The sequence below is a fragment of the Ostrea edulis genome, chromosome 5, assembly GCF_947568905.1.
Source record: "Ostrea edulis chromosome 5, xbOstEdul1.1, whole genome shotgun sequence".
NCBI classification, from domain to species: domain Eukaryota; kingdom Metazoa; phylum Mollusca; class Bivalvia; order Ostreida; family Ostreidae; genus Ostrea; species Ostrea edulis.
The window spans coordinates 56,300,439-56,312,882 of record NC_079168.1 but is presented as its reverse complement, the minus strand read 5'-3'; the positions used below and the strand labels follow the sequence as shown (position 1 = coordinate 56,312,882).

General features: G+C 35.8%; 1 non-coding gene across 1 annotated transcript; it reads right to left on the bottom strand.

Moving 5' to 3' along the window:
* Positions 1–5,218: 5,218 nt before the first annotated feature.
* Trnam-cau (transfer RNA methionine (anticodon CAU)) lies at positions 5,219–5,305 on the bottom strand. Its single transcript is given in 2 exon segments — positions 5,219–5,254; positions 5,269–5,305. It is a non-coding gene; the product is annotated as a tRNA-Met (tRNA).
* Positions 5,306–12,444: the final 7,139 nt, after the last annotated feature.

The following is a 12,444-nucleotide window of genomic DNA, read 5'->3' as shown; positions in this document are numbered from 1 at the left end:
TTATGTTTGAAAAATGTAAATTTGTTTAAAATGTCACTTAATCTTGTGGGTTGTTGCATATCAAAACCACTGCTGTCACTTGTAAATGTCACTATTGTAAACGTTCCGATAAAGCCTGCTAAGTAATTAATGAGGTCATATTTGTTTTGGTTTTTTTTGGGGGGGGGATGATATGTCATTTCATTTGAAAATGACACACACAACATAGTAGTGCATCCTTTCATTCAACAATTTTTGTTCAGACCAGATCTTCGAAAACGGGATAAAATCAACAAACTTCATAAAACAAATTTACTACATTATAATGATATGCAAACTAAATGTGAATTAGCTAATAGATAGCATGGAAGTACATTTCTATAAGCTAGTCATAATTACACAAGATTACTTTCAAAGCAATGCAGTTTTCAATAGTACTAGCTAGGCAAATTCAAGTTTCAAGACAAAAACAAATGTGCATGACTCAGAGAGAATGTACGTTTAAAACATCCACGAAAAGTTGAGGTTACTACAAGTACAAAATATTCCCAGCAATAATTAAAAGAAGAAACTAGTGGTAGTCAGATTATGACAAAAATCATCAAAAGAATAATACAACTGCTATGATATAGACTTTTAAAAAGAAAGAATTGGATTTTAAACGAGACATGGGATGCATTGATTAGATATTCACACACAGGAATATCATCCAACAATGTTCAGAATGACAAATGATATTATTTTTCAACTTTGATTTTGAAAAAACAAACAGACTTTGAACAACATTCACAGAAGCAGTCATCCGGTCATATGGAGTATCATCACAGATGTTTGACCTCGAAGAAAACTTCGACAACATTTGAAAACTCAAAAATTTATGGAGATCTGTCCAATATCCCAGATGATCAACAGTCTAAGTTATTAAAGTTGTATCCTATACCTGTATTGTCGAATAGATGAACACTTGGAGATAATGAGCAGTGCTTAATCTCATAAATACATTAGTACATGTTTCATACCTCGAACAAAAGATACACACCAAGTCCAAGCTTCATGGTTGGGTAACCGTGTCTTTGTATTTCTAACTATTAGACCAATGATTATCAATGATTGGTATCAATCAAGGAAGGGTGTCGCGTTTTCTGAATACGGTGTGTTAGGCAACATACTTGGTATGGATCATGGAATATTAAAACTAAATTTGGGTGGCTTTAGCGACCGACAGACATGCTCTATTAAAGATATGTTCTCTCTCTCTCTCTCTCTCTCTCTCTCTCTCTCTCTCTCTCTCTCTCTCTCTCTGAGGTATCTGTTATGCCCCATCACTATCACTCCATGCCTAGGAGAAGAGTAAGCATCTTCTATTGACTGGTCACACCCATGGTAAGCTCTCTACTTGTATCAGGATAACACAGTAATCCGTATTCCAAATCAATATGTAAGACCTGTCTAACAATTGGTATGAAACACGTCAGGCAGCATTCGAACCAGTGATAGGTAGTATTTGCTCATAAGAATTTGATAACAATCGCATAATTTGTGAGATGCGGACTTTCAACGAGATTTTTGAGAGCCCTGTAGCATCAACTTATTTGTCTGTAGCCTTTCGCGATTTAAAAAAAATGATTATTCGTAGAACATTTTCTCACAGTTTCGAGACAAACACCATATACAGGTGATAATGGAATATTGCGACACAAATATCGAAAGCTGACGATGGAGAAGCTGATGTCATGTTGTTTGTCATAATCAAGATTATTTGATGCATATAAAATAGTCTACAATTAATTAAGATTGGCTAATAAATTATGATGTCGCCATCTCGCCGTATAGACAATTCCGCCTAACGGGGAAGAAGTTAACTTTTCATTCTGCTGAAAACCTTAGATTGAACACATTGTGAAAAATACCTACCCTACTAACACATTTTCTTGTTTCATCTAACTGATTTGTGTATTACATGTGCTGCTGCTTTGTTTTTCAATTTCCAGATTCCTTTCCATGTCAACCATCGATAACATGCCTGTTTTCAGATCGATGCCAAGCTCTCGTCAGGATGCTGTCAGACTACTACTAATTTGGGCAATTTTTCTTTCTTAATCGTTACATCTTTTTATGGGGGTTCGGGACCGGGGAGTGCGTTGGGGTAGTTGATCACTAATTCTGCGCCCAAACCGGCTCTCCTCCCACCTGCTACTAAAGCAGGGGGCAGGTACATTGTATTTCACGTGTACCCTCCAGATGACCACTAAAGTAGGTCAAGGGTCAGTGGATATTCATAGAAAATAGTAATTTCTTGCATAAGTTGCTAAAGTTTAATTCGTGGGGCTCTCAGCTAGTTCATAGCTGGGGCCACATCCACCTCCTACTCAGGAAGGGGATGCTACAGGCTTGAGCATGTTGCGACAACTGTAGGAGGGTCTACTGCTTGCTCCGCACTTCCTAATTAAACCAGGTATCACAAAGGAGACAGGCGAGATGCGTAGAGATATATACCCCCCTTAGAACATGGTCACCCGTTCACATAGGGCCCCTTGTGTTGCCCCTACTTTTGTAGTCAAACTGGCACACTGACCGCCTTCCCAGTTCTACACAAAAATTTGCATGCAACCTTTTCCACCATGTAAATTTGCACCATGTTTCTGATTACAATTAATAAATATTAAACTTGTATCACTCTTGTTAATTCAGCTGCTAAGCAGCCTATGAGGGATTACAGGGCAGCCAGCTGAATTTCGACGCACCTACTGGTCTATTCAGATATGAGGTCAAATGTTTTGCGGCTGGTTGTCCTGTATATTAAAGTTTAATATTAGTAATAGCTCCTCTAGTTAAATTTAACATACCCTAGGTCAGGTCATGGTCATGAAACCAATTCTATTATTAATGGTGTATTGTTATTTTGCTGTTAACAGGAATATGCAATAAAACATTCAAATATGAAGCAGACATGGACTACTTTTGAAAAAATTTCTCTCTCATATGGATACAAAACCATGTCAAATATAGGCCCATGCTCGGCGCATAAGGCCATTGAGCAGTGATGATTCTCTAGCGTGGCACACTTACTCTGACACGGGACATCCGTATCTAAGGTCATCTCTAAGGAACCGTAAGACTCACTCCTGATGCCGAACGTTTGGCGATCGAGCTGTAATTACCTGTTTTAACGACTTAGGTCTGTCGCCGCCGGGATTCGAACCCAAACCTTCCGCAAGCGGGGCGAACGCTCTACCTCTAGGCGACAGCGGAGAAATCTGGAAGTAAACAGAAGGAAAATAGAAGACCTCCACAAGAACAACTTAAACCTTTTAATAAATAGAACAATTCACTTACAGGAGTCGAGATTAAAGCAGTAGCCTTCCCTTAGGACCTCATTTAGGAAAATTGAAGTCCTTTGTTGGATTCGTGATCCTGCTGCCGTATCAAACCCAAAACGTTTAACATATTCAGTAAGCACTCTTTCTGGAAGAACTCAGCATTGCAAATGAAAGTTACGGGTCTTTCAGATGCGACCTTAGGGTATTCAATGTATAATGACCATATTTCATCTCTAATAAATGTATGGTGAAATATTTGTAATCATGGTATCATTTTGAAGGGTTCATCAAATAAAAATAATCCACCATAGGAATTTTCAAAATTTTGTTTACTACTTTATTTATTTCACCTAGAATTTAACATTGAAGTATTTGGGAAAAGCATGTTTTATTACAATATTTTAAAAACAAGTTATATTTTCATACTAATCTCTAGGTAGAAAGTTGAATGCATTTTCTTTTTATCATTGACCACACACATTTTTAGAAAATTAGATTTTTCTTATTTTTACAAAGGGCAGACAACTCTTCCAAAAAGTCTTAAGTGCAAAATGGTCAGCTTCTAATCATTTACCAGTCATGTGAATTCCATCTGCTTCACTTTCATCATTATTTAACAATAAACATTTATGTTGATCTAAATCCTTCAAAATTGTTCATTATCCTTTCATTATACATGGAATGCCTTAAAAACAGAGGGACTGTGTAAAGATATGTGTTGGCTCGATACTGTTACCTCACTGGTATGGCTTTGAGCTCTATACATAAGTCAAATTATATGACAATTCACTGATAGCTGCAGAGTTGTCTATATCACAGACTGAATTCTTCTCAAATTGGAAGTAAAACGAGATAGGATGTACACATAGACACCATTATAGGTTTAAAAATATAGAGTATACATGTTCCTTGCATTGTGCCCAGGTTGAGTTTTTGTCTAATAACAATCTTGGAATATTGGAATGGGAATCTCCATGTAACCGGAAGGAAGAAAATGAAACGGATTAGACCAGGATTCGAACCCGGGGCCCTTGAATTTCCTAATCAGGTTTTCTATCAACTGAGGTAACTGGTCATTGGCGATCAAGCTCTTTTGACCTCTAAATTTGTTTTCGGCTATTTTTATATCTCCCGAATTTGGGGTTTCTTCCTGAAAAACAAACAAACGTGAGCTCGTTATAAAACTATATCTCAAAAGATAATTATCAGAAAAAAGTCAATCATTGCAATCGATATCATATTGTGACACATTTTTGTTGTATTTGAAATGTAAATCCTTTTGTTTTTACTGTCAAAGCAGTTGTAATAGATTATTCATATTTCTCTTCATTCAAACTGTATTCATAAGATTTGTATAATGTAGTTTTCCCGCGTTTCGAATAGCGGGAAAACGTTGTATGATAGGAACGTGTTCGAATGCCTAGTATTACAAGTAATACAAGGCGTGGCCATAGGAAGGCCTATATAAAGTGTCGATATCATGAGTAAGGTCATTCTAAGCCAGTCTCACGAAGTGCACGCAGCACAATGTTTTATTATTATATTCAATTATGAATAAGGTCCAATATTCACCCTTTGACGTTACTTAACACTTGCTTTAGGACACAGCTAGGTTTCCATAGTTTTTTCAAATATTTTATCTATGGTTTTTCCTGGGCGGTTTTTAACGTCAATGATGGGGGTTTCTTGATATTTTGTTATTTGATTCAGTACTTGCATAAAACGTGTTCAAATCAGTTACCATGAATGTAGTATATTTGTTGTAAAGTTCTTAAACGCCGGCTGCCCGACAAGCTTCCCTGGCTTACACAAAAGTTGTGTTTGGTTGTCTTGTACGCAAAAGGATTGCATTCACAGAAGTGTATATTATACTGTTCCTGCTGAGGTACTCCCCTTATTGCAGCAATTTCAAAAACATTTGCCCCGGGTGAGGATCGAACTCACGACCTTCAGATGGCTCTTTTGTGATTATGAGACTGACGCGCTACCTACTGCGCTACCGAGGCACTTATTACTATTTTAAGGATGTGGGGATTTGAATCTGTGTAGTTCAGATGTCAATTTTTCAAATTTGTTTCCTTATTTAATGACATCTTAATTTTGAAACTAATTTGGTATATTTATCTCATTTTTAAAATGAAATATTATTATAAACACTTTCCAGATAGATAATGACGTAACGAGTGAATGTTACCTTTATAGAACTTCTAAAGCACTTCAATGTGTTCAGGTTGATGTTTTACAACTCTTCTCTTTACATTCATTACAGGTAGTAAGGCCTGTTTTTATAATGTTAAATGCCAATCACATTTGAAAAACAAAACTACAAAACACTAGGACTTCGGCAATGAAGATAGCCATATCAAGGCTCTCTTTACCTTTTCATGCAAAATAGAGAGAGAACAAAATACATGTATAGAGAGTATAGATTGCGCTAGAAAATGAAAGAAAATCTGAAAAGATATTCTTGAAGTTTTAACAAAATTATGAAATTTAATAATCATCTCTGATGTATTCCAAACATGAAGGAGATTTCGAGTTCAATGGAATATATCAAATGGACTATATCAAATGGACTTATGAAAATGAGTATTATTAATAGATGAAACGTCTTTGATATATCTAAATGTCTTGTTGAAAGCCAAAGGAAGAGCTTTTTTGCTTCTCATGTAAAAGCTTTTGAATAAATTTGGCATCCTAGGAATACAAAACAGGTCAGCTAATAAAGGAGCAAATTTTGTGCTCATGGAAATTACAACTGACTGTTCAAAGACCTGATCACCAAATACTACATATGTACGTAAATATTATCAATGAGGAACTTCATCATCTTTTTAAGGTGACTCATTAAACTACAATTGTATTTAATGGCTCGTTTAAGCGGCGCGTATAAAGCATGATTTCACCATGAAAAAGTAATACATGGTGTAAGTTATTTTATATGATTTGTTTTGTGTGGGTTTTGTTTCAGAATGGTGAAAAAGGTGTCTTATTTGCAAATAAGAGATTCTAGAGTCTAACATTCGCTTTGATTTGATGCATGATATGAATATCTAATAAAACATGCCTACAAGACATGGATATAGATGTACATTCGAATTTATGAGAAAAATAAGATTGATGAAAATTTAAAACGTGATTTGTGAATATTTTTTAAGTTTCCGGATAAAATCGTCAAAAACATGTTAGTAAGACGAAAGATATTTCGAAGAAATATATTTTAAAAGGAAATCGAAAGGAAATGACGAAATTCTAGATATATCTTTTCAATTGAAAAGGAGAAAAAAGGTACCGATTTGAATCCAATTGATAGAAATTAATAACAAAAATCATACTGTTGTTAATTGTATTCACCTTTCATCAAGATATTAGTTTCTTTTAAAATTCATTCAATTTGCAGACCATTTTACATCAAGAGAATGTAGTTTACTAACTACAATGTTCTCTGACGAATTTTCTCATTTATAATTCCGATCAGGCGTGCTTGAAATTGGAAAAATTGCAGTATTTCTGAATTTGGATTATCTGATTTCAATTTCTATTTAAGATGCAAGGTGAAGATAACGAACAGTGATCAATCTGATAACTCCTAAGTATTTCTCTGGTATATCTTTTTTCTAATTGACATGTCTTTAAAGATTTTATCTGTAGATTAAAAAAAAACATGAACAAAGAACGTTTTCAATTTTCATAACTATCTTTTTATTTGAAATTAGAATGTCTGTGTGAGTCGTTTAGGCATGATATATTACGTATTCATACCATGCATCAAATAACAGTCAACTTTGGACTCTAGAATATCTTATCTGCAAAGAGAATACATTTTTTATCATTCAGGGAAACATCACAAAATTCATTTAAATAGAGCTGATATCACTCTTTCAACTTCTTATCACGTGTTTTAACGAGCCATTGAATAATATTTTAGTGTACTGAGCTACCGTCATATCAGTAGAGAATAAGGAATGGAGAATCCGGGTATCGATCCCGGTACCTCTCACATGCTAAGCGAGCGCTCTGCCACTTGAGCTAATTCCCCTTATGTTTAAAATTTACAAATCTGTTTAAATTGTCAATTAATCTTGTGGGTTGTTGCATATCAAAACCACTGCTGTTACTTGTAAATGTCAGTATTGTAAACGTTCTGAAAAAGCCTGCTAAGTAATTAATAATGTCATATTTTGAAAACAATGTCATCTCATTTGAAAACGACACACATACGTATCTAAATTAACATAGTAGTGCATCCTTTGATTCTACAATTTTTGTTAAGACCAGATCTTCGAAAAGAGGATAACATCAACAAAATTTATTTTAAAAAAATTGACCACATTATAATTACTGTATATGCAAACTAAATGTTAAGTAGCTAATAGATAGCATGGAATTACATTTCTATAAGCTGGTCATAATTAGAAAAGATTACTTTAAAAGCAGTGCAGTTTTCAATAGTACTAGCTACTCAAATTCAAGTTTCCAGATAAACACAAATGTGCATTATTCAGAGAGAATGTATGTTTAAAACATCCACGAAAAGCTGAGGTTACTACAAGTACAAAATATTTCCCCAATAATAAATTAAAGGAAAAAACTGTAGTGGTGGTTAGATCATGACAAAAATCATCAAAAGAATAATACGACTGTTATGATATAGAATTTTAAAAAGAACGAGTTGGATTTTAAACGAGACATGGGATGCATTGATTAGATATTCACACACAGGAAGATCATTGAACAATGTTCAGAATGACAAATGATATTGTTTTACGACTTCTTTCGATTTGAAAAAAAACACTTTCAACAACATTCACAGAAGCAGTTATACGGTCATATAGAGTATCACCACAGCTGTTTGACGTCGAAGAAAACTTCTACAACATTTGAAAACTCAAAAATGTATGGAGATCTGTCCAATATCCCTGATGATCAATAGTCTAAGTTATGAAAGTTGTATCCTATACCTGTATTGTCGAATAGATGAACACTTGGAGTTAATGAGCAGTGCTTAATCTCATAAATCCATTAGTACATGTTTCACACCTCGAACAAAAGATTTTTGCGTGTACCAAATACCTCGGTACACCCCAAGTCCAAGCTTCATGATTGGATAACCGTGTATTTGTATTTCTAAATATTAGACCAATGATTATCAATGAATGGTATCAATCAAGGAAGGGTGTCGCCCTTTCTGAATACGGTGTGTCAGTTACCATACTTGGTATGAAGCATGTAATATTAAAACAAAATTTGGGTGGGTTGAGCGACCAACAGACACAAAAGAACAGAGATGCTGTATTAATCTATTAAAGATATATTTATTCTCTCTCTCTCTCTCTCTCTCTCTCTCTCTCTCTCTCTCTCTCTGAAGTATCCGTTTACCCCATCACAAGCACTTCATGAAAATAGTATAGGATGTGTACTCACCATCTTGTATTCGGGCTTCGGTCACAAAGTAACACATCCAGCAATCTATCATTTGTACCAAATTTAAAAGACACGGGTAGATTTATATCACTCCATCAGAATCCCTGGTCAGTTTTGTTGGTCACCCTAATAGTCTGTTTTGAAGATCATTTTCAGAAATGATATCTAGCAAACGCTTCAAAGTATTTTCTATCATGCCCGAAAATGTCTTTAAAAAATACAATTTCAGTAAGTTTCTAGATTAAATCCATTTAAAAAGACATGACAGATACTATTGAAACATGGATGAAGATTTATTTAATGTATACAAAAAACCTAATAAAACATGACAACTACTCACTGTGCACCCTCACCTGGCTGTTTAATACAGGTAAACTCCCCTTAAGGGCACAGATCATCAAACTTTCAACCTCAATCAATACAAAATTCCACCAGCCAAGATAAATGCTGATGATCTTGATTAAAGGATAAAAAATATGAAAGTGTTAAAATAAATTAAATAGACACCTCAAAGAGGTTTCATTTCTCATGTGAAATATGTACTAAGTATGTTGTTAAACTTTTCTCTCACAACTTGATACTCGAGAAAAGCTTTCCAACATACAGAATAAAACACGGGGCCTTGGATATTCAAGAGGTGAAATCAGATGCCTAGGAGGAGTAAGCATCTCCTATTGACCGGTCACACCCGCGGTAAGCTATCTACTTTCATCAGGATAACGGAGTAATCCGTATTCCAAATCAATATGTAAGACCTGTCTAACAATTGGTATGAAACACGTCAGTCAGCATTGGAACCAGGGATAGGTAGTATTTGCTCATAAGATCTTGATATCAATCGCATAATTTGTGAGGTGCGGACTTTCAACGAGATTTTCGAAAGCCCTGTAACATCAATAAATTTGTCTGTTTCGAGATAAACACCATATTCAGATGATAATGGAATATTGATACACAAATATCGGAAGTTGATGGAGAAGCTGACATTATCTTGTTTTTCATAATGGTGTATTGTTATTTTGCTGTTAACAGCGATATTCACTAAAATATTCAAATATGAAGCAGACATGGACGACTTTTGAGTTAATTCTGTCTCATATCAATACAAAAGCATGTCATATTTACTACGGTAGGCCTATGTTCGGCGCTTAAGGCCATTGAGCAGTGATGATTCTTTATTGTGGAACACTTACTGTGACACGGGACATCCGTATCTAAGGTCATCTCTAACGAACCGTGAGATTCATTCCTGATGCCGAACGTTTGGCGATCGAGCTGTAATTACCTGCTTTAACAACTTAGGGCTGTCGCGACCGGGATTCGAACTCCGACCTTCCGCATGCGGAGCGAACGCTCTACCTCTAGGCCACCGCAGCGAAATCTGGAAATAAACAGAAGGAAAATAGAAGACCTCCACAAGAACAACTTAAACCTTTTAATAAATAGAACAATTCACTTACAGGAGTCGAGATTAGAGCAGTAGCCCTCCCTTAGGACCCTTATTTAGGAAAATTGAAGTCCTTTGTTGGATTCGTAATATTAATCCTGCCGCCGCGTCAAACCCAAAACGTTTAACATATCCAGTAAGCACTCTTTCTGGAAGAACTCAGCATTGCAAAGGAAAGTTACGGGTCTTTAGATGCGACCTTAAAAACGAAGGGACTGTGTTAAGATATGTGTAGGCTCGATAATGTTACCTCAGTTTTGAGCTTTGAGCTTTGAGCTCTATACATAAGTCAAATTATATGACAATTCACTGATAGCTGGAGAGTTGTCTATATCACAGACTGAATTCTTCTCAAATTGGACGTAACACGAGATAGGATATACACAATGACACCTTTATAGGTTTAAAAATATAGAGTATACATGTTCCTTGCATTGTGCCCAGGTTGAGTTTTTGTCTAATAACAATCTTGGAATATTGTGATCGGACTATATTTGTGTTTCTTATGATTAATTATCTCCTCCTCCAAAAACACTCAAGTTTCGGTTAATCTCTATACACAGAAACTGTAAGAACAGACGTGGGTAAATGGATGTATTTAATATTGATTCTTTAGTACTATAAATAATTTACTCGTTTTATGCATTATTCTGAAAGCAATGGAGAGGCGAAAATTTCATGGTTACTCAGATCTGTATGCTTCACATTGCACGATTCCACCTCTGGTATATCCAGGGGTCCGTGTTTGCCCAACTCTCTAGTTTGTATTGCATATAGGAGTTAAGAGATTGATCACTGTTCGTTATCTTCGTCCTTCATGTACTAGATAGATATGTATATGATGAGAAAACTAAGCAATGTTTTACACGTGTAACAAGAAGGAAGAACATGAAACGGAGTAGACGCGAATTTTATCCTGGGCTCCCTGAATACCCAGCCAAGCGCTCTACCAACTAAGCTACATGATAACCGGCGGTCGAATCCTGATGACCTCTACATTCCTCCCTCCTTAAATGTTCTTCACCCTCGAAGACACACAACCAAAATTCCTTTGGTCCTGGGAGGACTTTCACTGCAAATCCAGGGATGATGAGCGCCACCAAATGTAACAGGGAGGAAATGCAACGGACCAGACTTGAATTCGAACACGGACCCCTTGAATATCAGGTGCTCTACCAACTGAGCTAACTCTTAACTGACGATCCAACCCGTCTAACTGCTACATTCCTCCCAACTTCATTTGCCTTCGCCCTCGATGACACACAACCCAGATTTCTTTTGCCCATGACAGAACGTTCAACTGCAAGTCCAGGGGTGGTCAACGGCACCAAATGTAACCGAAAGGAAGAAAATGAAACGGACTAGACCAGGATTCAAACTCGGGGCCCTTGAATTTCCTAATCAGGTTTTCTATCAACTGAGGTAACTGCCCATTGGCGATTAAGCTTTATTGACCATTAAATTTGTTTTCGGCTATTTTTATATCTCCCGAATTTGGGGTTTGTTCCTGAAAAACAAACAAACGTGAGCTCGTAATAAACTATATCTCAAAAGATAATTATCAGAAAAAAGTCAATCATTGCAATCGATATCATATTGTGACACATTTCTGTTGTATTTGAAATGTAAATCCTTTTGTTTTTACTGTCGAAGCAGTTGTAATGGATATTCATATTTCTCTTCATTCGAACTGTATTCATAAGATTTGTATAATGTAGTTTTCCCGCGTTTCGAAGAATAGCGGGAAAACGTTGTATGATAGGAACGTGTTCGAATGGCTATGCATAATAATACAAAGCGTGGCCATAGGAAGGCCTATATAAAGTGTCGATATCATGAGTAAGGTCATTCTAAGCCAGTCTCACGAAGTGCACGCAGCACAATTTTTTATTATTATATTTAATTATGAATAAGGTCCAATATTCACCCTTAGACGTTACTTAACACTTGCTTTAGGACACAGCTAGGTTTCCATAGTTTTTTCAAATATTTTATCTATTTGTTTTCCTGGGCGGTTTTTAACGTCAATGATGGGGGTTTCTTGACATTTTGTTATTTGATTCAGTACTTGCATAAAACTTGTTCAAATCAGTTACCATGTATGTAGTATATTTGTTGTAAAGTTCTTAAACGCCGGCTGCCCGACAAGCTTCCCTGGCTTACACCGAAGTTGTGTTTGGTTGTCTTGTTCGCAAAAGGATTGCATTCACAGAAGTGTATATTATACTGTTCCTGCTGAGGTACTCCCCTTATTGCAGCAATTTCAAAAACATT